Raw genomic sequence first — 5,085 nt, 5'->3', positions numbered from 1 at the left:
TTTTGAGTGAAACAAGTTGCGTTGGGATCGTATCACCAAGACATACGCGGTCATTAAGGTTTTGAGTGATTTTTAACACTTTGATTTTTTTGAGCAAATTTTTGCCCCTAATCCATATTCTGATCAGAGAGGGAGGCACTAGGTCGACAACAGGGAGGGGGGGAGGAGAGAGAGGGAGAGAAGGGATTTGAGAGAGAGAGAGAGAGAGAGAGAGAGAGAGAGAGAGAGAGAGAGAGAGAGAGAGAGAGAGAGAGAGAGAGAGAGAGAGAGAGAGATGAATAAGAAGATAGGGAGAGATCGAGATAGAGGTAGAGGGAGGGGAGAGGGAGGAGAAGAGAGATAGCCACAGAGAGGTAGGATTGAGAATGAGAGAAAGAGGGGGGAAGAGGGATTGAGAGAGATATAAATAAATGGAAGGAGATAGATATAGAGCTAGAGGGTGTGTGTGTGTGTATGTGTCTATATATATATATATATAGAGAGAGAGAGAGGGAGAGAGAGCAGGGGCGGGGGGGGGGGGGTGTTGTTGTGAAGCTCAAATAAAATGAGAGAGGGAGGGATAGATAAATAGAGGGATATATGTATATGTATATGTATAGAGAGGGGGGGGGGAGTTGTTGTGAAGCTCAAATAAAGTGAGAGAGGGAGGGATAGAGAAATAGAGGGATATATATATATATATATAGGGAGAGAGAGAGGGGTGGTTGTTGTAAAGCTAAAAAAAAGTGAGAGGGAGGGATAGAGAAATAGAGGAAGGGCGGGGAGCAAGGGAGGGAGAGAGAAATGGATATAGGGACGAGAGAGAGAGAGAGAGAGAGATGTAAATGGAAATAAAGAGATCGATATTGGAGTGGAGAAAGAGTGAGAGAGAGGAAGGGAGGGAGCTCAAGAGAGGATAGATATATAGGGAGAGAGAGTGGAAGAAGAGAGAGAGATAGAGATGCCGAGTGAGAGATAAGGAGGGAGATAAGGATGGAGAGAGACAAAGAGAGGGAGTGAGTGAGAGAGAGAGAAGGAGAGAGGGAGGGAAGAAGAAATAGAGAGACACATACAAATTTGTAAATGGAAATAAATAGATAGAGAGTGGGGGAGAAAGAGAGAGAAGGACAACAACAAGAAGAGAGGAAAAAGAGAAGGAGAGACGAAGGGACAGTGAGAGTTGAGGGGGGGGGGAGAGAGAAATATAGAGAGAGGGAGAGACAATGATGTAGGAGAGAGGGAGAGAGATAACGAGGGAGTTAGGGAAAGAAAGAGAGAGAAGGAGAGAGGGAGGGATATAGAGAAAAATATGGCAGGGGGATAAAGAGGGAAGATAAGAGAGATAGATAGAGAGGGAGAGGGATAGTGAGGGAGAGAGGGAGTAAGATAGAGATAGAGATGGAGGGAAAATAGAGAGGGAGAGATAAAGAGTGTGATGAGTGGAAGAGAGAGAGAGAGAGGGAGAGAGAAAGGATAAAGGGAAGGAGATAGAGATAGAATTGTTCACATGTTCTGTAATGCATGCATGGTCTTGGCATTGTTGAGCTAATATGAGAATGCAAGGGGGTAAGGTATTTAGGTTATTTAATGCAATGGATGTCAGTTTTAGGAATGTATGCACATTTTTTAGAGCCTATGCATGTTCCTAAGAATGTGTGTGCATTCCTAGGAATACATGCATATTTTTCTTGCTCGCATTAAACCCCAATGCTTTCCACTCTCCTAACATTGAAACACAAATCTAGATAATAAGTATAGAAGAGTAGTGACTATGTTAACTTTGGCAAGAGTTTTTTATAATTGGAAAGAATGTTTTTGTCCACTTTTGTTATTGGTAATCAAGTTTTTTTTTTTTTTTTTTTGTAACTAGAAGATAAGTTTTAAGTAATTAGAAGGAAATTTGAGTGATTTTAAGATAATCATTATCTTGTTGAGAAATTGGTAAACAAGTTTTATCATAGCGTGTAGTTGGAAAGAAATATTTTATCTTCCTATGAAATTGGGAGACAAATTTTGTCCTTTTTTGTAAGATTGGGAGACAATATTTGTTTTCTTATATAATTGGAGGACAATTTTTGTAATTGGAAGACAATTTATATGTTTATTTGTGATTGGGAAACAATTTTTGTCTCTCTGTAATTACAATCCATTAAAACATGGGGAACCATCGTAGTCAGAAAACAAATACCTTAAGAAAAAACAACCCATAGAAAAGATCATTGAAGTGAGAGAAAAGTCCAGTGTAGGTATGGAAAATATAGGCATTTAGAAATGGAGAGTCCAACTTCTACACAACAGGTAAATCTCCAATGAATCTTCCATCAAAACAAATTATTGTGGACGATCATGATGATGGATTTTCTTGGAGTTGATTATAATATGGATGAAATTAGAGAGTTGACTAGTGCACAACTTTCAATGAAGTAGTTCCTTTGTTAGTACCTCTTGTTCAATAATGCAACATTTTAGAAGCTACACACTTCAACATGTCTTGTCCCCTTCAAGGAATGTAATTCCACAACAAAAAAGTCAAGAATTCCATAATACAGGTTCATCACACCTACCTAGACTGGACATTGTGTGACAAAGAACTCAAAATGCCTTTAGGTGGATGAAAGTAGTTTATTTTTGCTTGAAGGTAAGCTAATTGAATGAACTATATATAAAATTATCAAATAATATTTTTAATCAAAGTTGATGCAACCAAATTCCAATTATTTTCATCTTAGTTAAAATATAGGAGTTTAACTATTGTTAGAAGAATTCTAGGCATTAAAACAATGAGTAATCATATCATTAGAAACCTTTTGGATGCTTTTAAAAAAATTGGTAAGACAAATCAATCCTATGATTATAATGAAACCTATCATGTCTTGTCAAAATCAAATGCTAATGAGATCATACGAAAACCTCATTTACTAAAACACATATCCCCTCTCATTAAATGCAATGCCAAATCCCTTTAAAAGTATTCTACCAGATGAGATATCATCAACACAGTTGGCCAAACAATTTGTTAGGCCTTTATTTGTAGGATACCTCATTTGATATGAAGTTAATTTGAACATTAAGGTACTAATGAAAAATTTCTGGAATGAGAGCACTATACCTTCTTCCAACGAAAAAAATGTAATAAAATTAAGAAGGGGTCCACAGGAGCATGAACCCCACATTTAAAACTTGAAATGACACAAAAATAATTTTATGAGAAATTAAAGAATGCGCATTCTACACTTAACTTGGGTCAATGGTCATTTTAGAAATGCAAGCCTTGGTATGTTAGAATAAACACAACTTGTAAGACATGTTTTGGTTGATACCACATTAAATACTCTTAATTTTATGACATATATTTGTATATTTTTTCTGTATTGCATAATACCCTTGTGTAAGAATGATTAGGTATATTTCCAATGACATCATCTATATACTTTATTCATAGTATCCTATGAGAAAGACCATCAACATGCCTTAGTTCTTGTTGAATGACAATACTGAGAAAGTGCATCCACATGAACGATGAGTATGAATTCAGGAGGAAGGAGTTTTACTTGAAAAGCTTCAAATATGTCACATACAATGTTCAAGGAGGGAATTCCAGACATAAAAAAATACAATTGGCCACTTCCCTAGTTAGTGATGAGTACATAAAGAGAACATTTTTTCATTCAACTTGCATTTTGATGCTAGGAATTAAGTATTGTAACAATTTGTATTTATATATGTATATATATTTTTTCCTACCAACTGCGAGTATGTGAATTAATCAAGGAATTCTATGAAAATACCCAACAATATGAGCAACATTTCCATGTGGCTCGATGGTAGGATGAGAATTTTCAATTTTGTGAAGATATATTTCCCACTAGTAGTATATTATTAGTGGTGAATTTTGTAGAGAACTACATACTTTGACCACAAAAAGAGATTCAAAGCCAATATTATCATTTAGAGCAGGTTAACATAGTGGCTCATATCACATTTAGGCACGGCATAGATAGTAGCAAATAAAACAAGGTTATATTGAAGGAGCATCACTTATACATAAGTAATGATAGGTGCCATGAATTAGCTTATGTATAACATTTCTTTCATTTGTTCTACAATCACTTGAAGGAGAATAATATACAAATAGATCAAAATTGAATTTGGCTGGATGGTTGTGCTCACTAGTTCAAAAATACAAGTGTATTTCAATGGTTGTGCATGTTGCGCAAAAAACACAAGATACCGCATATTTGGAAGTATTTTGAGACTAGGCATAGAAAACAAGAGTATTATGGAAAGGTGCATGCATTAAATTGCATTATACAGGAAATAAATGAAGTTCACTGTTATTTCTGCCATTTGAGATACAAAATCCATTATTGATCAATGTTCTTCAGTTATAGGGGAGGGAGCAAACCAAACATGGAGCAAACACATAAGAATACCAATCAAACAAGAAATCATAGGTCCATACATTTTTTTTGGGAGATGGTCATTGTAGATTGAACACATTTATATAAATGCAAAACAATCCAAGGAACTCATGGATTTCATTCAATTCAAACATCAAACAATTTTATACCTAAAATATGGTTGAGAAACTCTCTTAGTTCAGTGCGACATACTGTAGTATTCAATGGGACAATAGTGAATCCATAAACTAAGTAGATGGTTGGGGTCATGCATCACTCTCCATTGTTCAACATATAACTATAGAGTTATCATAATTGGATGAGGACCAATTAAGTATTTTAATAGATTATGATCACATCTAATATATTGTACAACTAGGATCCATGAATATTTTATTATTTTTTATTAACTATCATGATCGTAGTATGCCTTTTTTATTTAATGGACTGGCATGCTGGCGCTCCATTTTTTATAGGGAACATATATGTAATGTTTTCCCCAAAAGGTAATAAATGGGGCAATGAATATTTGTATACATGTTGCATAGTGAAATAAAACCCTTAATCTTGTATTAACAAACTCTAAAGAAATTTATTTTCTAATTGGGTCGATGGTTATCAAAGGAGAATATCTAACACAAAGTAAAATAAAATGGAAGGGAAAAGGGTTTGTATTTAAATATTATAGACCATGTAATTTTGTATA

This window comes from Pinus tabuliformis, chromosome 1_2 (assembly GCF_031772625.1).
Source record: "Pinus tabuliformis cultivar Carrire ecotype Pingquan chromosome 1_2, CPIR1, whole genome shotgun sequence".
NCBI lineage: Eukaryota > Viridiplantae > Streptophyta > Pinopsida > Pinales > Pinaceae > Pinus > Pinus tabuliformis.
The sequence above is the reverse complement of the archived record's forward strand: the minus strand, read 5'-3'. Positions refer to the sequence as shown.